This window comes from Dipodomys merriami, unplaced genomic scaffold (assembly GCF_024711535.1).
Source record: "Dipodomys merriami isolate MVZ:Mamm:240054 unplaced genomic scaffold, mDipMer1.0.p SCAF_45, whole genome shotgun sequence".
Classification (NCBI taxonomy): domain Eukaryota; kingdom Metazoa; phylum Chordata; class Mammalia; order Rodentia; family Heteromyidae; genus Dipodomys; species Dipodomys merriami.
The window spans coordinates 10,108,758-10,131,402 of NW_027206013.1; the positions used below are offsets into that span (position 1 = coordinate 10,108,758).

General features: G+C 54.8%; 1 protein-coding gene across 4 annotated transcripts in view; it reads left to right on the plus strand.

The window, feature by feature from the left end:
• Wscd2 (WSC domain containing 2) overlaps positions 1 to 22,645 on the plus strand; it is a 50,496-nt gene that overhangs the window by 1,527 nt on the left and 26,324 nt on the right. Inside the window, exon 1 of one of the 4 annotated variants that reach the window (XM_069994641.1) lies at positions 39 to 125. The exons of 1 other annotated variant lie outside the window; for it this stretch is intronic. The gene's annotated coding sequence lies outside the window, so the exon portion shown is untranslated. Of the gene's footprint in view, positions 1 to 38; positions 126 to 875; positions 948 to 11,004; positions 11,109 to 22,645 lie in introns of those variants that run through there. 2 more of the 4 variants (XM_069994645.1, XM_069994646.1) reach the window with 2 other exon arrangements.

Sequence of the window (22,645 nt, forward strand, 5' to 3'; positions counted from 1 at the left end):
CCCCCTCATCTTGTTCATAAAAGCACCCCTGGAGCGGAGCATGGTTCCAGTGGGGAGCCGGGGGGCAGTCCGGGAGGGCTGGAGGCATCCTGCTGCTGCGGTCGCCATGACAACGGTCTGTGCGGGTAAGCTGTCTCCATGGCTCCAACTTTGCAGTTGTCTGGAGAGACCCAGGGCCGCCGAGGAGGAGGAGGAGTTCCGTCCATCTTCCCTCTGCCCTGGCACCCCGACTGCCCAGCGTCTGGCCCCCCGAGGCTGCAGTTCTAGGCAGGAACAGCCGAGCTGGGGAGCTGGGGATCTGGGGATGGAGAAGCCCAGGCTGTTTGTGGCTTGGAGGGGGCGGGGAGGGCGGGCTGCAGAGCATATTCTTAGCTTCTTTCCATCTGGTTCTGAGGACTGGAGGGGAGGACCCCCAGATCCCTGCTGACACTCCGGTGGGAGAGGGCAGAGCTCCGGCTGGTGTGGAAGGGGGAGCGTAGGAGGCTGGGCGGGAGCAGAGCCACGGAGTCTGCAAATGTCTGTGCACTTGACCTCCAGGACTGTAAGCTGGACAGTTCACTCTCGTGGGGAAGTGGGGGGGCTGGCGTGCGCGTGGGGATGGTTGGTGTACACATGCTCCCCAGAGTATGGCTCACACGGGGCCTTTGAGTGTGTACCGTGCATGTGTGAATTGCATTCGTGGAACTTGGTTTCTCTGCTGTGTGTGTGTGTATACATGGTATGAACCATGTGTGCATGTTCTCTGTGTGTGTGTGTGTATGCGTGACCACTCCGGTGTGTGCCAGCCCGGATGTGGGGTGTGCTGGGAAGGGTTTGTGTTTGAGATGCTGAGTGTGTGTCTGCCGGGGCTGCTGCCGCTGCTGGTGTTTTAGTAGCTGTCTGCGCTGCTCACGTGTCTCTGTGGGCGCTTCTACATGCTGTGTGAGTGTGCAGGCGTGTGCAACGAGGTATGACTTCACGCTCGGCGTATGTGGGCCCTGTGTGTCTGTGTGTACTTTGTGTGTCTCTATAGTGCGTGTGCATCACTCTGGGTGTGCGTGTGCGCCTGTTGGTGTGGCAGTATGACTCGCCCACGTGTCCCCATGTGTGTGTGTGTGTGCGCGCGTGAGTGTGTGTGAGAGAGAGATCTCGTTCAAGTGTGTGTGACTGTGTGGACTCACCAGGGAGGAAGATACCCGAGTACTTTGAAGCAGAAGCTGGCCTGGAGCCACCCCCACCCCGGTGCCCCTGGGACCCAGGGCCGCGCTGTTCCTGGCTCTTCGGTCCTTGCCTGTGCTGGTTCCTCTGGGATGTAGCTGGTGTCTCTATCCAAACCTCTGTGCTCACCCCTGCTCCCTAGGCCCCCCCCCAGGGATCCCCTCTCTTGCCCCCTCCGCCACCCCCCCCACCTCACCCAGCTTGTGTTTCTCTCACCAGCCCCTTCCACTCGAGACAGTGGCTCACTCAAACTCGCAGATGTTGAAAAGCTCAGGTATCATATTTAGGCAGAAGGACTGAAAATAGGCAGGCGGGGACGTGCCAAGCAGCCTGACAGCAGTGTTTCTAATTAGGAGCAACTTGTTTTCCTTAAATAAACAAATCAAGTGAGGGAAGAAATTGCTGGAGATTAATGGCTCCCCGGAGCAGGCCCAGATGTTGGGAGTGGAGATCTGGGGTAGGACTGGAGCCCGGGGTCCTTCTGGATGGAGAGCTGCTGGGTGGGAGCTGGCGGGAGAAGCTGGTGAGGAGGGCAGGGGTGGCCTCTCGGGCCCTTTCCCACGTAGGGGCGCGCTTGGTGGCTAGAGATGGCCTTGGCTGTGGGAAGTGACCATTCTTGACCTCGGGGGACAGCGAGGCGTGCGCTCTTGCTCTGAGAACAGCCATGTAGCCAGCACTGGCCACAACAGCAGGTATAGGTGACAACACTCCTGGCCTGTGCGTAGCTCTCGGGGACCCATCCGAGAGAGTTTCTACCGTGGCTGGGAAGAGCTGTGCTCAGGGCAACTCCAGATGGATATAGCAGGTTAGCTAAACAATTGTTTGTTCTCCCCTGTCTCTGGCATTGGGGCCTGGTCGTTACGTGCCACTAGTGTGCAGTAGCTAACCGATGCGTGTGCCTGTAAACCATCTTCCCTTCCTTCTCCTGCTTGGCCTTGGTGCTCATTCAGGGCTGCATATTGAGCACCGGTATTGCTCTCCCATTGTCAGCCCACTCTTTCTTTGCTTTCTGCTCCTCCCAAAGCAAATGAGAACCATAGTGGATAATATTTATGGAGTGTAAACACTATGTCAACACAAAGCCAGCAGCTTCAAGTGTGTGTGTGTGTGTGTGTGTGTATGTGTGTGTGTGTGTGTGTGTGTATGACGTGCATGTGAAGCACTTGAGATAGATGATAGGTAGATAGATAATGGATGATAGATGGGTGATGAGTAAATAGGTAGATAATGGATGGATAGACAGTAGCTGATAGATGGATGAGGGTGGATAAATAAAAGATAAATAGGTAATAGATAGATGGATAGGTAATGGAAAGATAGATAGCTATAGATGATAGATGGGTATAGATAGACAGATAGATAATCTGTCCCTCATTAGCAACCTTGTGGACAGTCTCTGTCATAATCTTAGAGGCTCAGAAGGGTGAATAGATTTACCTGGGTCACACAGCTTAAAAAAAATCCTTCCTGAGATTATTTGCACTTAGACCATAATGTCAAAGACCATGCTTAAAAAAAAAAACACCTTAGCCTGCATCAGTTCTACAAGGGAGGGGGTATTCGCTGAGATGTTTCTGTGTTGGAAGGCTTGCTGTCTTTCTGCATCCCCTGTGCCGGCAGATATGAGCGTGATAGCATTGAACTCTCAGCTCTCACCCAGCACTGCCACTTAGCTCCCCTGGACGTTGTGTGGTCAGGAGTGAATCATGCCATCGGAGTCGGGGTATATTTGAAAGTGGGAAGACTTGCCCAAGTGTTCTTGAGCCCATCCATTCACCACCCACTTATCTATTCCCTCACCCACGCATCCACCCATCCAACCATCCATCCACCCACCCACCTATCCATCCATCCACCCACTCACCCACCCACCCATCCATCCATCCACATACCTCTCCATTCATCTATCCACCTACCCACCCACCCACCCATCCATCCACCCACCCCACCCATCCATCCAGCCACCCACCTCTCCATCTATCCACCCACCCACCCATCCATCCATCTACCCACCCATCCACCCATCCATCCACCCATCCACCCACCCACCCATCCATCCACCCACTCATCCACCCACCCATCTACTCATCCATCCATTCATCCACCAGCTCATCCATCCATCTACTACCCATCCATCTGTCCATATACTCATCCATCCACCCATCCATCTATTCACTCACTCATCCATCCATCTATCCATCTATCCATTCATCCACCTATCAATCCATCCAACTATTCACTCATCCATCCATCAATCTATTCCTCTATCCATCCACCACCCATCCATCCACCCATCCATCTGTTCATGTAATTACCCATCCCCAACCACACATCAGTCTTTCCATCCGTCCTTCCATCTACCCATCCACCCATTGATTAATCAATCCATCTATCTCCCTACCTACCCATCCACCCATCTAGCCACTCACCCATCCATTATGCCACATCCCTAAGCATCACCTGCCTGTCACCCCACCCATCACTCCCTCCATCCCGTCAGAGCTCCCGGTGCCCAGAGCCCCTGGGAAGAGTTTCCCATCATCCTTCAGGCCAGAGACAGCCACCGCAGGTCCCCTGTCCCTTCCGCTCTGGAGCTGCCTCCTGGGCAGACCGTGTCCAAGCCGGAAGCCATTTATCCTGGAGTTCCAGAAGACATTGCCAGCCAGAGGAAGTGGAGTAGCATCCCTGGCCCGGGTTCTGAGCCGCTTCCACCTCCCCTGCATGGCTGTTCCCTAGAGCTCGGTGACCTGATTTCCCAGGATGGTAACACACAGAAGGAGTGAGCGAGCAAGCGAGCGAGGAGTGTGTGGGATGCTGGAGAGAGAGAGAAAGAGTGAGGGGGGGAGAGACAGAGAGAGAGCGCGCAGTAGCAGACGCAAGAGCTGACAGCCTGAGGCTCCAGGCCTCAGAGGAAGAGCTACGGGCAGGAAGTCAGGGCACGGTGGCTCATACCTGTAATCCCAGCTACTCCAGAGGCTGAGATCTGAGTCTAGACCGCCCGGAGAGTGCAGGCCTGTGGCTCAGACGCAGCTCGGGGAAGGTCCCAGGGGTCGAATCATATTATGCCCTCAGTCCCTCAGCCCATCCAGCTTGGCCCACTTCCTTCTTCAACACATTTTTTTTTTAAATTGAGCACCTAGTGTGTGCCCAAAGCCCTGTGAGAGAGATGGTTCTGTCTATAATTACAACTTGGGAACCTGCTCCAGGAAGAGGAAGGTACAGGAGGCTGGGACATTTGAAAAGGGGAGAGGGGGAAAAACAAGCAAGCTGGGGTTTGAAGGATGAATCAGGTGAAGCAGGGAAGAAAGATGGGAAGAAAAATGTCAGAGGGACCAGCATGTGCAAAGGCCCTGAGGTAGGTAGGTAGAAGAGTGTCCTACACCAGAGGAAGCAGGGAGGGAGAGAGCTGGTATCCAGGGGGGACCTAGACAGCCCTTGGGGTCTTACAGGGCTCTGGTGATGGGAAAAGTACCCACGGATCCTACGTACATGGACAGACACGATTCTGCTAAAGCCTCCCCGGGCAAGAGGCGGCCTGGGTGGCCACACTGGCCATGTCTGCCCCATGATGTACAGCACAGTAGGCCAGGGGCACCGTGTACCTCGCTTTCCAGACACCTTAAGCTTCTAAAATGCCCAGCTTCCTCCACAGCCCCCAAATGGCCTGGGGGCTTTTTTTTAAACTTGGATTCAGGATCTCCATTCATTCATTCATTCATTCATTCATTCATTCATAATAGAGGAGCTTTTTTTTTTTTTGTTTTTCCTCCTTCCTTTTCCCTCCACGCTTTTCTCTGCTTTTCTCGAAAAACAAACCCCAGCTGTGTTTTGATAAGACCAAATCAAAAGTGGCCTCAGGAAGATGCCACCGAATGCGCTGGTATTTCTTTTTCTTTTCTCTTTATGGCCTCAAGACTGATTGTAAACAATTATAGACGTCCTTCCAAGGCAGCCTCCTTCCCTCCCTCCCCAGCCTCCCAGTGCAACCCCAGGCTCAGACATTTGTGAGTGCACACGATGTTTTCTGCACACCCACCTCCCGATGCTGGGTGTGGAACCCTGGGAGACCAAGTTTTCTCACCTCACAGCTTGGGGAAGTGGTTTCAAAGCTGTGATTCACATCTTGGTGTGTTTTAGGCCTTCAAAGCCTAACCCTTTGCCAGGATTCTTCAGGTCATGGGCGATAGAAAGCTCCACTCGAATGTCATGACATGGTTTTATTCTCAGGCAGAGAAAGGAGCGAATTGGCTTAAGTCTCCAGCCAGCTAGCTTCAGGAGCTTGTTGATACAGATCCCTCTCCTCCCCGGCCTCTCTCATTCTTTCTTTTTTATCGGTTCTTTGGCTCTTTTCTCCGGGTTGGGAGGGGATTGTAGGCTGGGGGACCTCTTTCCTCTGGTGACCCGGTGCCCAGGCCGTGTTGGGCACTCAGAGTCCTGGGAGACTTTGGCCGACTGAGCGAACTCTGCGCCTCCGCACACACAGCTCTTTTTGTTTCCTGAAGTGATTCCAGGTCTGACTTGAGGCTCCACCCCGTTGATTTCTTGTGTAGGTTGAATTCTCCTAAGGGGACTCCTGTCTCCCCAGATTTGTTAGCTCCGCCCCTCCCAGGCCTTGTGCACAGAAAACACACACACACGCGCGCGCGCGCGCGCGTCTGATGTGTTATTGGAAGGGCTGACCAAGGTTTGTTTATTCATTTGACTAACCAACTCTCCATCCTCCCTCCTCAGCGCCCCGAGCGCTGGGATTACAGGCATGCACCACCGAGCTGAGTTTCAGGTCTCGTTTTAAATCAAGCTATTGCCCTCCATGTAGAGGGCGGCAAATCCTCCTGTGGGGTGTGCCCCCTTCCATCCTAAGACACCCCTGGAGATCCAGATGTGGAAACAACCCCGGCACCTTCTGTCTCTGCCGGCTGGTGCTCAGTTGGCATTATAGAATGTGATAAGACGGAGGGATGAGTTGCCCCAGAAAAAAACAAAGAGAACAGCAAAGAGTCAAGTAGGGTTCCCCCTTTCACTGGCTCCACTGGGCAGCAGACAAGCTGTCCTGTGTGATCAGGTCTCAGGACATGAGGTCTGGGAGGCCTGGGGCTTGGGGCTTCCTGGTTGTCCACCCCGGGACCCAGACCCTGCTTCCCTAGATGACAGGAGAGGAGCCTGGGCTCTACCCCTGGGCCTGAGCTCAGGCCAGGCCGGCGGGGTTTGCGCAGGTCCCCGAAGCTTGATCCCCACTGGATTGGGGTTGGCGTCTCGCCAGGGTTCCCGGGAGGCTGGCTAGCTGAGGACCCATCCAGGAAACAGTTCTCAGCCAGGCACTGTCGCTCACACCCATAATCCCAGCTGCTTGGGGGTGGGTGGGGGAATTAAGAGTCCCAGGCCGATCAAGCAAAGGTAGCAAGATCCTGGCACAAAAAATGTGAAGAGGGTTGGGGTCCTGGCTCGAGTGGTAGAGGGCTCGCCAGCTATGTGTGAGATGAAGAAAGGAGGGAGGGAGGGAGGGAGGGAGGGAGGGAGGACTTCTCCATGTCTGATCTCTCTGTGTTCGCCTTGAGCTGGCTTTCGCACAACCGCAGGTCTAATGGGAGGAATCAATTTGTTTGGGCATGCCTGCCATTCCCCATCCTGGGGACACCCCAGTTCCAGGGAAAGCCTGGGGTGCTGAGTGGGGTGCTCCACCGACCACCCCTACAGCCTAGCGGGGAAGCAGCCGGGCCGGCCAGGAGGCCCCTCACCTGGCTAGGGGCGTCTAGGAGGGGTCCTGGAGGGAGGGGTCCCATGGTCAGACGTGGGCTGACTGTGACCAGTGAGTGGCCACCTGCTGCGTTAAGCTCCCCAGGAACTCCATTCCTTTCACCCTGCATAAAGGCTCAGAGGCGTTAAGCAACGCGAGAACAGGCGCACAGCACTGAGGGCCAGGTGAGCGTCTGCAGGACCCTCTGTGCCTCACGGCTGCTTTCCTCCTGTTCCACCTGGGGAGCCCTAGGGGCCAGGCAGGCAGGCCGGGGTTCACGGGATCATTATAAGAACAAATCGGAGGGGGGGCACGCGCATGCGCGGCGGTCAGCGCGGAACCTTCCTGAGAGACAGCAGAGACAGAGAGCCTCCCCGGCCCCTGGCGCCCGGCCACGTCCGCCATGCTTGCTGTACCACCGCTGTGTGTCCACGGGGCCCAGGGGTTTCAGCACTGTCCGCTCGTGAACGTGGGGACGTTGTGACACGGGTGTTGGGGCGTCTCCATCCGTGAAGGGGAAAAGGTCAGCCTCGGAGCACGGTCCTCAAAGCCAGCGTGGGGGGCCTCCAGGTCCCCCCCCCAGGCTCACCCCACTTCTTCCTAGAGTCTGTCCGTTAGAGGCTGGCACACATAGACCACCCAGCACAAAGCCAAGTAGAAGCAAAGTGTGACTTAGGAGCTAAGCCTAAACCCGGCCTTCTGCCTCCACCTCCATGCAGCCCCCCGAGAGCACCCCATAACTAGGTCAGCCAGGCACGCGCCAGGCGCTCCGTGGAGGACTCAGCCTGGGACGTCCCCGCTTCCCTCTGGTCTCCGGGAGCTTTTAGAGATGAAAACCTACTCCAGAGAGTAATGGCCAATTAATTGCTCTCTCTGGCAAGATAATACTTCTGGTTTTCTCGAATGTGTGTCTGGCTTCCCCAAGGTCAGACCGGCTCTCTCCGGCAGGGCTCGCTGCCCTCTCCCCAGGCCCCCTCCCACCCCCACAGGGGCCAGATAAGAGGCCATTGATCGCCTGCTGGGCTTTGATGCCCCCCCCCACTCCCCCGGGTCTGTCTCAAGGCGGTTAGCCACCCCGGTTCATCTCACAATGAGAGCATTTAGCAGCGTCAAAGGAAATTGTGTTTTTATTTGCAGGGGTGGGGTGGGGGGAAAGGCGGGGAGAGTGGGCAGCCCAGCCAGCTCTGATTTCACAGATGTCAGATGGTGCCCCAGTATGGCTCCATTCCCCCCCCCCCCAATCTGGGGGAGGCTGAGAGCGGAGGATGGTCAAGAAAGGAAACCCTAGAGCCCCACGGAGCCCTAGAGCAAGGATCCAAGCTGAGCAGGGCAGGCAGGGCCAGGAGGCAGGAGGATGGGGGCCTCAGCCTTCTCGTGGGCAGAAGCTCCAGACGTGGCCTCTCACAGCTCCAGCCGGGCGTGGGCTGTGATCAGAAATTGGCAGCGTGGCCAGACGCCGAGGCTGCAGACTTGGGGTCTGGAAGGTGAGCCACCTGCAGGATGAAGATGAAAGAGGCTTTGGGGGGAGGGGCAGACCCCAGAAAGGGCTGCACATTTGAGTGCATGGGGGATCCAGGCAACTGATTCCAGCTTTGTGCCTGGTTTTTGGAGTGGGTCCTGAGGCTTGAACTCAGAGCCTGAGTACTGCCCCTGAGCTTCCTTTTGCTCAAGACTAGCACTCTACCATTTGAGCCACAGCGCCACTTCTGATTTTTGTTGTTGTTGTTTTGGGTTGTTTGTGTTTTGTTTGTTTGTTTGTTTTTGTCCGTCATGGGGCCTGGGTGCTGTCTCTTGATCTGTTCTTGCTCAAGGCTAGTGCCCTACCACTTTGAGCCATAGCTCGATTTTCTGGTGGTTCATTGGAGATAAGAGTCTCATGGACTTTCCTGCCCAGTCTGGCTTTGAACTGTGACCTTAGATCTCAGCCTACTGAGTAGCTAGGATGACAGGCGTGAGCCACCAGAGCCTGGCTGGTTTTTCCATAACTGCAATGGACGTCGTGCTAGGATTTTCCTTGAAGAGCTCCTGGGAGACCCCAGGATTTCATATTCAAAGTGCTCAGAACTGTGCTTGATGTTTTTAATGCGCCAAGATTCTGGGTTGGTGTTGAAAATCTCCCAATTGCTCCATGCTGGCAATGGATCCAGGATAAAAATCAACCACAAGGGGCTGGCACAGTGCCCCACAGGTACCTGGCAGGATTTTTCTGGAGGCTTCCAGAGAAGGCTGCTGCTTTGCCTTCCCCAGCTTCTAGGAGTTTGCCACACTGCTTGGCTGGAGACCCCCACCTCTATTTTGAATCTCCGAAGCCAGCGGGCACCTTAGTCTAGACACTGCTTCATCTGACATGGACCTCAGGGCCCCATTTGCCCTCCAGAGGCTTTGCCATGCCCCAAAGCCCGGGCCTGTCTCCCTGATCGCAGGCCCCTGGGCTCGAGCTCACGTCTCCCCAGTTCTGATTGCCCGATACAGGTTCTGGGAATTCCAGTGTGGGCACTTGGGGGTGAGTGTTCTTCTGCTTACCACAAAGAGGTGCCAGGAAGCCTCTAGAGTGGGAGAAAGACATCCTCAGGTGTGTGCTATGGAGTCCACACGTCTCCTGGATTCATGATGCTCCCAAACTCTAGCACTCTGTGAGCTGCTGTCAAGGAGGTCCCCAGAGCAAGCCCCGGGTCATTCCGTACACAGGTCTTAACTCAGCCCGCTTTTTTGCTCAGTGCCCGCACCCCAGTGTGGACTCGAGGCCCCACACTCACCCACAACCGCTGTTGAAATCACCACACATGCTCCCCCGCCCTGAATGGCCTTGCAGTCCCTGAGCCCTGATGTGTGACTGGCACGAGAGAGAGAGAAAGACAGAGAGAGAGAGAAAGAGAGAGAGCGTGCACAAGATTCACGAGTGGGTGGTGGGATGATGCGCCACTCTCAAGAACTAAGTAAGGGAGAAGCATAAAGGAGGAGGAGGAGGTGGAGGAGGAGGTGGAGGAGGAGGTGCAGCAGCAGCACAGGCCGTCTGATAAAAGGAGCTGAAAACGGGGCATCAGGAGTTGGAGATCAAGCAGAAGAATCAGAACCAGCCATCCCAGGCATTGGGAAAACACCCAGAGGGAAGTTGAAAGAATGAGTGAGTTCAGCCCAGAGACCAAACCTACATTTAATTGGAGTAGAGAAGGGAGAAGAATTCAATACAAAAGGCGTTAAGTCAACAAAACAATAACTGAAAACTTCCCCAGCCTCAGGAAAGAGAATCTCACCCATCAACGGGGGCATACAAACTCCTAGCAGATAGGACCAGAGAAGAAATACTCCAAGACACGCTGTTGTGAGAACTTTGGACTTAAAAAAACAAAACAGGGCATTCATTTTAAAGGGAGCAACATCAAAGAGGGAACTTCATTACTACGCCAAAATTGCGGATTTGAATGCAAGCAGAGACTTCCAAATGATGAGGTTGACACAAACCTGAGCAATAATGCACCTCGCAGAAGCTGTCGCTCACAACCGAAGAAGAAGCAAACAAATTCACTGCACAGACATTGACACTTAAGGCAGGCACACCCGGGCACCCGCTAGGAAGTCTGTGTGGAGACTGGATGTGGGTATCCCCGCTCGGCAGAGAACATGCAGCCCACACCCCAGCCTGCAGCCGCAGGGTGAGCTTGTGGTCAGAGTCCTGAGAGGAGGACCGGGAGCTGACCTGTGGTTCTCCATTCTGCACCTGCTCAGGACCTCGGCCACGCTCTTGATCTTTCCCAGGTCTCGGCATCCCTCCTTTTCTCTGTAGCTCAGATGTCATGCGATTTTACCACCCGCCCATCTAGGAGTCAGTCCTGAGAGGTGCGGCCAAGGCTTGCGTGGGGTTTGATGGGAGCCAGGCTGCGGACCCCTGTCAGAGGCAGCTGGCCCCCACCGCACTCCCCAACACATCACCAATGCTCTTCCTGGTGCACATCTAGCACCACGTGCATACACCGGACATGACTCTTTTTTGGTGGCTGCGTAAAGTTCGACCTCAGACTCATACACTGATCCTAGAATAAGGACCCAAATCTATTGACTGGTTGTTGAGCAACTGGTTGACTGGCAAACAAATGGTATTCCGATTTACAGGGGAACCCTAGAGGTCAAAGCTCACCAAAAGACACAGCCCAAGGGCCAGAGGCCTAGAAAATATGAGGTGAGTTAATATTTATGAAGTCATTTTGCACATGGGAAGTGACAGGTTGGGAGTTATCTCAAGATCACACACACACACACACCCATACACACACACACACACACACACACACACACACACACACACACACACACACTGTAATCTGCAACAGTAAGCCACCTGTTGCTCCAGTTCAAACATTGTCCTGTCTTAATATTTTCATAGGAGATGCTTCCTAGATGTTTCGCACATGCAGAATATAGATTTTTTTTAAATCGTTTTTGGGTTGTGTGATGAGTTGTCGGATGAGAGGAAATGAAGGTGGTAGAGCTGACTCGTTATCAGGGGAGAGGGAGAGGGTGTGTGGCAACCAGGAAGGCCTGTGGCACCTTCTGGCCCTGCCGCTGGCCACCAGGCAAACCCAAACCAGCCCATTTGTCCCCTCCCTGAGCACCTTCACCCCTCCCCTGGCCCGAGCCAAGCTGGTTACCATGGCACTTTGAGGAGTGTCTAATTAATAACAGTGGTAGCATCCATTTCCAACAATGCCTGGGAAGTGGCCAGCACATAGTAGGCTCTTTAAAAAAATATTTTTTTTTGTCAGTCATGGGGCTTGAACTCAGGACCTGGGCGCTGTCCCTGAGGTTTTTTGCTCAAGGGCAAGCACTCTACCACTTTGAGCCCAGCACCACTTCCAGTTTTCTGGTGGTTCATTGGAGACAAGAGTCTCATGAACTTTCCTGCCAGGGCTGGCTTTGAACCTTGATCCTCAGATCTCAGCCTCCTGAATAGCAAGGTTGACAGATGTGAGCCACCGGCACCCAGCTCAATAATTGAATATTTAAGAGCTGAAAAGAGCACTTAGACGTCAGGTTCCTGTGGCTTATGCCTGTAATCCTAGCTCTTTGAGAGGCTGAGATCTGGAGGATCACAATTTGAGAAAACTTCAAGACCCGACCTCTAACCAGCAAAGGGGCTGGGAAGGTGGCTCAGTGGTAGAGCGCTTGCCTTGCATACATGAGCCCCTGGGTTCAATTCCTCAGCACCACATAATCAGAAAAAGCCAGAAGTGGCACTGTGGCTCAAGTGGTAGAGCGCTAGCCTTGAGCTGAAGAGCTGAGCCCAGGCCCAGAGTTCAGGCCCCACGACCAACAAAAAGAAGAGAAAAGGAAAGCACAGCAGTAAGATGGCTCATGTGATGGAGCACCAGCCAAGCAAGTGTGAGGCTCTGAGTTAAAGCCCCGGAACCACCCCCTAAACAACAACAACACAAACACCAAGATGCCCGATATCTTGCTGGTTAACGTAAGCACCTGAGTTCGTGCCCTTGGCCCGGCCTCCCACAGAGGCCGAGCAGCATCTCTCTTCTGCCCTACAAACGTGTTTCCTGGTCACACAATGTTGGGCCGCTTGCTTGCAATTAGAGAGAGACATTCAGAGTACATGTGCACAAATGACTTTCCCGGTGCCTGCTGGGAGGCCCAGAGAGGCCTCTCGAACCCTCAGCCAGCGGCCTAGGCGGAGGCTGCGGCTCGCCCTCCTGGGCTGGGAGTGGGTCTCTTGTGTCCTCCCCCGGCCCGGAACGGGCCCCAGCTCTCTCGAGCCTCAGCGTGGGCTGCACACCATGCCTCTGGGTGGCCACCGCAGCTCTGGGTCAATAATTGATGCTCAGGCTACAGTTTCACCCCCCTGACCCCCTTTCTGGAGTGAGTAGAGAACTGGACACCCGGGAGATCAAATTGCTCCCCCTAGTTGGTGGGGGGCGGGAAGGGGGAGTGGGTGGCTGCCGAGGGACATGGGAGGGGCTCCGGGCTGGAGCATCCTGTCCAGACGCAGCCCCCAATACATGCAACGTGGCATGGCCACACCGAGACCATCCCCATCTCCTCCCCCCCTGAGACCCACCCCTGCTGGCCCTATGGCTCAGGGCTCTGGAGAGCAGTGACCCAAAGATCCCTCTAGAGGCTGAGGCCAGCATCGGTGACCGGGGGGGGGGTGGTCACTGTCTCTCAGAGTCTCCATGTCATGTCAACCTCCAGGTGGTCTACCATCCACCTCTAAGACAAAGAGACCCCAGGGGTCACAGGGCTGGACATGGGGCTGGAGGGGGTGGGAAGGAGGGAGCGCACATTCTTTCTGTGCTGGGCTCTCCCTCCATTTGCAGGGCAGTTGATGAGGCCGATATCTGGGGTTCAGATGAATGTGGGGTGGAGCCGTTGACGTATCACCTTTGTCCTGTCTCCCCAACGCACGCTTGCCTATGTACACACACACACACACTTGCTTATTTTCCTTTGAATCGATTTTTTTGTCGGTCGTGGGGCCTGAACTCTGGGCCTGGGCGCTGTCCCTCAGTTCTTCAGCTCAAGGTGAGCACTCTACCACTTGAGCCACAGCGCCACTTCCAGCTTTTTCTGCTTATGTGGTGCTGAGGAATCGAACCCAGGGCCTCAGGCATGCGAGGCAAGCACTCTACCACTGAGCCACCTTCCCAGCCCGTGTGAATTTTTTTTTAATTCATTTTCGTTGGATTCATTTTGATTGATTCCTTTGAATTGATTTCTTTGTTTTTTAAACTGAAAATTGTTTATTTGGGGAGTTTAACTTACCTGCAAATAAGAAATCAATAGGTGTTTAAATCGCCATCAACACCAAACCGATCGATTCTGGCCAGACACTGTCGGGGGCTGGGGCTCTGGGCGTGATACCGTGTCACTGGGGTAGATTAGATACTCACAAAGAGGCATCGGGAATCTATTAGCACGAAGGAAGACATTCTGCCCATGGTGGAATCCAGGGGATGGAAAGAGCATTGGGGATGAGTCTCTTCTCGCTGTGATTGAATGGTTATGTGGTTTGGGCTGGAATCACCCCTGGCCAAGAGAACTGTTGGGAAAAGGCCTGGATCTTTGCGTGTGAGTTCCGCTGGCTCAGTGGCTCTACCTCTCTGAGCCTCCTCTCCCTCCTGTGTAGGTTAAGATCCATCGCCACAGCACCTGCCTTTAGTACCCCAGCAAGGATTCTGTCTAGGGCACGTGTGTCACAGGGTTAGCTAATGGTTCCTGGGTCTAAGGGCCGAGGCAGGAGGAACTCCTGGGACATTTCTCACATGACAACCTGCCAGGGCTCCTTTGCTTCCCAGCAAAGCCACCAGACAGCTCCAGCAAATCCCGTCTTTTCTAGAGAGTGTTTATTGCCTTTGGGGATTCTGCCAAAGGAAAGTGCAGAAAATGGTCCGGATGAAGCCGCCCACTTTGTCTTTCTCTGAATGGGAAACACTGAAGGGTCAGCAGGACCTGGCAGAGCACCTGCAGCCAGGGAGGTGGGAGGGGGGTGTTGGGAGCAGAGGTCTGTGGGTCCATAGCCCCACTGCCCGCCCACTGTGCGTCCTCTGAGGCCAGGTCTCCTCTCTGGGCTTCGGTTTGCTCATGCACAGACAGGATGGCTCACGCCAGCCTCTTCAGAAGGTGAGCCAGCCGTGGTGAGATGGTGGCACATTGTGTGATTTTCAGTCCTCTTTGTGGAGGACGCCGTGGGCTGCAGGGAAGTGCACCCGAGCTCTGACTCTACCCCCAGAACTCTCGGTGATCTGAAGTCTTCCTTTTCAAACCCACTTCTTTTCCCAGAGTTTGTGCGCTCCCCAAAGCCAAGATCAGACGCACCTGTCACAGACTTGGGTTTGACTCCCATGACGTGTTTTATCTCAAGAGTCGCCGAGACACAACTCAAATGGGCATTCTGAAAAGTCATTTACCCTGGCTGGCAGACATCAAGATCCACCAGCCACCAGGATCCAGTAGCTGGTGGTTCACACCTGTAATCTTAACCACTCAGGAGGCTGAGATCTGAGGATTGGAGTTCAAAGCCAGCCTGGGCAGGAAAGTCTGTAAGGCTCTGGGGACAAGCTTCAGGACTGACACAACGAAAGATTTTTTTTTTAGAAAAAGAAAAATATCTACTGGTATTTTACTTCAAATGTGGTCAGATCCAGGCTCCGACAAAGCCCAATCACTGGCTATTTGTTTCTCTACATCTCTGCCTTTCCCCTAAGCCCCAGGAACCCACACTGACTTCCCACACATACTCAGATCCCTGAAAAACCTCCACCTGTCTCTGAAGTCTCATTCGTTCTGATCAATGATCTCTCTGCTCCTGAGCCAGTCAGCAAGACTGGTCAGGGAGATGCGCCGTGCTGATGGGCTCAAGTTGGGAAGGATCTAATGTTGAGTTCTAGTGTGGCATCAGCCTTACTCAGACAGCACTACTCAGAGGAGGTGTGAGTTCTGCAGGGTATTGATGCCGGGAGAAGAGGGGTGAAAGGAGACAGGTTGCAGGATCCCGAGGTGCCGGTCCTTTTCCCAGAAAAAGGAGAAGTAGATTTCCCAAGAGATCCAGTCTCCCCCCGCCCCCCAACTCACATTTGCACACTCATTCCCAGTGCCATGTCGCTTGGAAATAACAAGGCTGAAGTCAGAGTGATGAATGGAATACCATTGTGGGCACTGATTTTGCCCAGAAGCTAGCTGTAGTGGTAGCTTCGTCCTGGTCTGGCTTAGTTGGTTGAACAGTGGGGATGTCAAGGCCAAGGGCATAAAGGCGTGGGGCAGGAGGCAGCAATCCCCGGCCCTGGCTCTGATCTGTGCAGTGCAGCGCTCTGCTCTTGGCTCTCTGTCTTTATGTCTCTTCCTAACTTTCCGCCCTGTCCTCAGCCCTGGCTGCCTCCACCCCTACCTCTCTTTCGGGTCACAGTGGAGCCACACACACACACACACACACACACACACACAAACCACACAGGCTGCCCCTGCTGGGAAGCCAGCCTTAAGCTTCTTGAGTCCAGATCTCAGGTGGCTTTGGCCAAGGGGGTCCCCTTTGCCTGGGCCTCTGGGTCCCCCGTGAGGTGGTGGCTGCAGTCGGGCTGTTGGTTAATGTCTGCCCGTGTTGAACTCCGGGCTGAGAGCAGGAAACAGCCGGCTGAGAGGAGGAGGATTCTGAAGCCTCCTGGTGGGGAAACCAACCTGCTTCCTCTCAGGGCTGTGTGAGAGGTGGCGGGGGGGGGGGGGGGGGGAAGGGGGGGAGTGGGGAGCCTGGTGCCCAGCATGTAGGTAGCAGATGCTCAGTGAAACCGGCTGAAGCGATGTCCCAGTTCAGCGTGTTCTAGGGCATTCTACGGGCTCTGCCTAGCCCAGAATGACACAAGTAGGCTGTCCACAGACCTCAATGGATATCAAGTTTGAAAGGCTAACATGAATGAGGAGGGAAGGGGGGGGCGCTGTGTGGCTGATTCCAGTGGTGCTTGACTCTCTCTTACCTTTGAAATGCCTCTCTCTGGCTCTCTCTCTCTCTCTCTCTCTCTCTCTCTCTCTCTCTCTGGCTCTCTCTGTCTCTCTCTCTGGCTCTCTCTGGCTCTCTCTCTGTCTCTCTCTCTCATTCCCCCCCTGCCCAGGTCTTTAAGTTGAGGAAGGCTCCTCTGACAGGTAGACAGAAATCCATTGTCACCATCCTGCCATTGCCTCTAAGGAAGTCATTAGAGCAGTCCAGTGGGGCGGGGTGGGCGGGGCGGGGGCGGAGGGAGGAAGAAGTCCTGGGCAGGCCGCCTCCCTCGGGCGGCTTCACACAGAACTTGGCTCACCGCGACTCCCCCGGGCCTGGTCAGTGGGGCTGGACCGCTAGGAGCCCTTGAACAAGATGCCCTCTGTGTGAATAGAACATTCCGGACCCCAGGGAGGTCATTTTCCTTGGCAGCTGCCCCAGTGGGAGGTCAGTCAAGAAGCCGAACAGGAGGCTGCGCCGCCAGAGCATCGGTTGAGGTGGTGAGGAGAGCGCGGCGTCGGCGGGGCTGCGGCCATGGCCCCTGCCTGCACACCCCAAGCTGTGTGTGTGGCCGCTGTCCTGAGCCATGCCGGCTTCCCCAGGCATGGGTGCACACGCACGCATGAGTCCCTCCAAGCAGGAATCGTCTTTCGGAGTTAGCTTTCTTTGTGGGTGTGTCATTGGATGGGTTTAACACAGCTCAGCGTAGCTAGAAGGAGCAGCGCTGTGCCCAGCTTTATGGTCCGTGCGTGATCACAGCACAGTTGGCAGAGAGTGACTATGGGTGATGGTGATGATGATGATGATGATGGTGATGATGATGATGATGGTGATGGTGATGATGATGATGATGGTGATGATGATGATGATGGTGATGATGGTGATGATGATGATGATGATGATGATGATGATGATGACAAGGACAATAATGATGAAGAGGACAATGCAGATGTCAATGACCTTGATGATGATGATGATGACGATCATCATCATGATACTGGTGGTCATGGTGGTGATGATGGATGATGATATCAATGGCGGTGATGGTGATGGTGTTATGGTGATGAGGCTCATGATGTGATGATAATAATATTGATGATGATGATAATGATGTTGATGGTGATGATGATGATGATGATGATGATGGTGATGATGATAATGATGACAAGGACAATAGTGATGAAGAGGACAATGCAGATGTCAATGACCTTGGTGGTGATAGTGATGATGATGATCATTATTATCATCATCATGATACTGGTGGTCATGGTGGTGAATATGGATGATGATATCAATGGTGGTGTTGGCATGATGATCGTGGTGATGATGATGAGGCTCATGATGTGATGATAATGATGTTGATGGTGATGATGGTGGTGATGATGGTGGTGATGATGGTGATGATGATGGTGGTGATGGTGTTGTTGACAAGGATGACAATTAAGAGCTCACTGGCCAACTTCCTCCTAAGGGCCTGAATTTGATTTACAGGCCCACCTGTGTTGAGGGTCTGTAGGGAATGTGGAGAGGGGTCCCCTCCTGTCCCCAGCCTCAGGAATGGCTGCTGCTGCCTCCAGATGGCCCCAGGCCCTGGGCTGTGAAGGGGAGGGGAGGAGGGAGGGCTCTGGGCAGGAGACCCGGAAGATCCAAATGAATGGAGAAGCAGAATCTCCTATGGCTGGTGGCTGAAGGCACTAGCATCTTCCTGCCTGGGCCCTGCCCCTGAGTGAGGCCAGGGAGGGACAGGGGGCCTCAGGGGTGACCGGCCAGCGTGTCTGCTGAGAGGGATTGCGGGGCAGACGCTGAAGTAAGGGGCCATCCGCATTCTAGTTCCCTTTGGTCTTCACACTTGGGGAAGGCGGGGGGGGGGGGATGCAGGTGGACAGTAGTGATCTTGTCATGCGTGGACACCCCCTTCCCCAGCAGACAAGCTTCCAGGCCCCTGGTGTCAGCCGTGCCCAAGCTGGGGAGGGGCTGGGGAGGCTTTTGCCCCCCACTCCGGAGGATCTGGGCTGCCCTCCTCAATCCGTGGTATCATCCGGCCCTCACAGGCTTCAGGCTTTCGGAACAAATGCAAACACAAACCCTAGCAAATGTGTTTGTGTGTAAACACAGCGGGAGGTGGCGGCTGCCTGCGGAGTGAAGAGCCGGTTCTTCTCCCAGCAGAAAAAAAAAGAAAAGATCCCTGCGCACACTCGGAGAGGCTGGCAGGTTGAGGGTACCGGGGGCTTCGAGGGGTTAGAAGCCTCCTTCCTCCAGCAGGCAGGCCCACCAACAGGAAAACTGCGCGTAGGCCGCGGCCCGTGTGCAGGTCTTCGTTCCACACAGTTTACCTGCAGTTAATAAGACTCAAGTCATTTCAATTCACATGCGTGTGATCAATACAAGCAGCCTCCTCAGGAATCAAACACACAGAGGCCCGGCGCCCGAGGCTCAGGCCTGTCATCCTAGCTCCTTGGGGGGGCTGAGATCTGAGGATCGCCCTTCAAAGCCAGCCTGGGCTGAAAAGTCCCCATCAGACTCTTGTCTCCAATGAACCTCTGAGAAACCGGAAGTGGCCCAGCGTGATCGCGCGCAGGCCCAGAGTTCAAGCCCCACGACTGACAAAAGGGAAAGGAAAAGGATACGGAGTCCCAGCGCCCCTTTGCCATCCATCCCTTCCCCTCACCCTCACCCCTGGCCACGGCAGATGGGTGTTCCTTTGCCTCTTTCTAGAATGTTCTTTCACTCTACACCAGTGAGCCTTCAGGATTCACCTGTGCTGATGGGAATATGAGCAGTCTCTCTGCTCCCCAGGCGGTCGTACCTCTGGCAGCTCCTGGCAGTGTCCGCGATGGCTGGCGGGCGGGCAGGTTTGGGTGGGCACTGAGGCCATGGGGGTTCAGCCTGACACCCCCCCCCTGCCCAGCACTTGGGTGGTTTGGCTGGTTGGTGGGTGTCTGCCATTCCAGCACTTCGTGGCTCCATCCCATGGGGGTTTTTGTTTGTTGGTTGGTTGGTTGTGGGCCTTGAACTCTAGGCCTGAGCGGTCCCTGAGCTCTTCAGCTCAAGGCGAGCACTCTACCTCTTGAGCCACAGCGCCACTTCTGGCTTTTTTTCTTTTTTCTGATGGTTAATTGAAGATAAAAGTCTCACAGACTTTCCTGCCCAGGCTGGCTTTGAACCATGATCCTCAGATCTCAGCCTCCCGAGTAGCTAGGATGACAGGCGTGAGCCACCAGTGCCCGGCTCATCCAGGCTTTAATTGAAGCTCAGGCTGCTGAGTCTGTCCTGCCTGGGGCTGTCTGTCAGCAGAAGCGGCTGGTGCCATGATCCAGGCCACGCTCTGTGCCAGCTGGGCCTCTCTGGGTCCCGGGACCTTGACTCCTAGAAAGGAGCCTGGCAGCCTTGATGCCACAAAGAGGCCTATGACAGACTGATGGGTCTTTCACCATGCAAAGAACCCCCCCCCACACCCCACCCCTTGGTTTGGACATAGGCCGGCACTCGGTGGGTGTTTGTTGAGTGAATGAGTGAGCAAGGGAGCTACAGCTTGACTGGATGGTAAGAAGGAATTAGGAAAAAAAAATGTCGTGGGAATTTCTGTTGCTGAGTTTTACTAGGCAGACCCAAGGGAACAGAGAGGGCCATCTACCTGCCCAGCTCACACAGCCACAGAACCACCTGGAAAGGTAGGGCAGGAAGACGGGAAGTGGGGGCCGACGCTCATGGCGAGTGTCCAGCCCACGGCAGCCGCGCATGCGCACGTGCAGAGCCAGGCCAGGCCCTTCCGGCTGCAGCCAGCGGGATCACACAGGTCAGAGCGAGGCACAGGGACACGGGCGGTGGCCATCACAGACACGGCGACCCCTGGGAGTCATGTGTCTGACGTTGACCCCTTTGTGACCGGGTCACAGCAAGAGAACGGGGTGGTGGTAAAGCTTGTTTATGGAGCAAGAGGGCCGGGTCCTTATCCAGGAAGTGGAACTGTGATCTTTAGTTATAATGGGCACCATATGCTCTCTGTGATTGTTGCTTTTCTTTTTAATTTCGTTACATCATAGCAGATGGCTGGGTGTCAAAGGCCAGGATGCTGATGGCATTTTGGCCTTTATTTTCCTGAGATTTGAGGTGGACCCATGGAAATGCTGGAGGGTGGTGAGCTGTGAGCCCTGGGCAGGGCAAGATGTGTGTGTGTGTGTGTGTGTGTGTGTGTGTGTGTGTGTGTGTGTGTGTGTGTGTGTGTGTGTGAATCCTTGTCCTGGGAGCAGCGGGAAGTGGGCAGCGGGGACAGGGGACTCTCCCTGGCTGTGCACACACGCGTGTTCAAACACACAGGTGCGGATGCAGCCTGCACACTTCCCTGGCTGAGGAAAGAAGTCTGTGCGTGCAGAACTGCCATTCTAGCTTTCCCAGAACGTCCAGAAACTAAAGGAAGCACCCTGGGGAAGCCTGTGCCCGCCCCATCACCAACACCCTTCCTCAGAGTTGGTGAAATTCAGGGCTGCTAGAGACCATGACCGAAGGCCCCGAGGATGGCCTTTGGTTTGTGTGTGTGTGTTTGTTTCTTAAGTAGAGTCTCGCTACACAGCCCTAGAACTCACGATCCTCCTGTCTCAGCCTCACAAGTGCTGGGATTACAGGTGTGAGCCGCCAGGCTCAGGAAGGCCGCCCTTTCCAAGAGCAATTCTTCTCGAATCATTTCCATTAACTCTGTAAGCCAGGTACCCACAGAATCTGTTATCAGATAGACAAAAAGAAGAAATAAGCCGGGGCGCTGATCACCCTAGCACCTCAGGAGACGGAGATCTGAGGACCAAAGTTTAAAGCCAGCCCCAGCAGGAAAGTCTGTGAGACTCTTATCTCTCCAATTAACTAGCGAAAATCAGCATGCGGAGGTGTGGCTCAAGTGGTAGGGCGCTAGCTTTGAGCGAAAAAGGTCTACCACAGAACACAAATCATCTGCATGCTTTAGGGTCCTGATGAGATGTGCACACTGCAAATCTTATTCCCACAGCAGTCTTCCACATGGCCCACAAACTGGCGTCTGTGGGTCCCAGAAGATGGATATGCATGGGACAGCTGGAGAAGGGGAGACCCATGCCACCAGCTCCACGCGAGCCCAGGAAGGAAAGGGGCTCCCCTCATTTAACCTGTGTGTGCCAGTACTGGGGCTTGAACCCAGGGCCCTGGGAGCTGTCCCTTAGCTTTTTCACTCAAGACTGCTGCTCTACTGCTTGAGTCATACCCTTCTGGCTTTTTTGCTGGTTAACTGGAAATAAGAGTCTCATGGGTTTGTTTTCCTACCCAAAGTGGCCTCAATTGTAGATCCTCACATCTCAGCCTCCTGAGGAGCTAGGATTACAGATGTGAACCACTGGTGCTTAGCTATGGACTCCTTAGACCAGAAAGAGGAAGGGGTGCTGGGCAGACAACCCCTCGTGTTCTTGTAATATGATACACTTGGGTATATTGAACTCATTTAGCTCATCAACTATTATTTCCCCAGTCTAGAAGGGAAAGTGAGGCCCAGAGAGGTCAATGACTCCCTCAAAAGGCCCCGGCGAGGCAGAGCTTAGCACGGTGCCTGGCCTCCAGTGTATTTCCTGAGCTTGCGCCTCTGCAGTTTCCTGGAGACTCCACAGATGGCCGTCCTTCCCAACAGTCTGACATCAAACCCTCAGCGGCTTCTATTTGGCCCAGCTTGGGAGATCAGAGCGGGGTCAGCTGGCCCCTGGGCCTGCGCCCTCCACCAGGGGCTGGGGCTGGAGGGGAAAGGCCGCTGTCCCAGCCCCAGGACTGTGCTCCTTTCCATGCAGGGGGGGGGTGGTGCCGGAGCCTTGTGCCTCTCATTTCCCTTCCTGCAGGAGGCTCTACCCAGCCCGGCTTTTCCTTGGCAGCTTAACCCATGAGGTTGACGCTGGCGCTAAAAATAGGCTGTGGTTAGCCAGTTTGCAAACTGCAAACACCCAGCGCTGCCATGCCCACCGGCTGCGGTGCCCTCAGCCTCACGGCTGCAGAGAAGAGGAGCAGCCTCCACAGCCAGCCCGGGGCTCGGCGGAGCTCAGAGGCAGTGAGCGGAATGAAGAGGGTGAAGAAGCGAGAGAGAGGCAGGGAGATGGGCAGCGCTGGGCGACGTGGCTAGCAGATATGGAAATGGAATATCTTTGGGGGTTTCTTTGCGGACGGTGGGCTGTCCTGCGTGGGACCACTGAGGGTTCCAGAACCACCCAGCACTGACTAATGCGGGGCACCACAGATCTCCG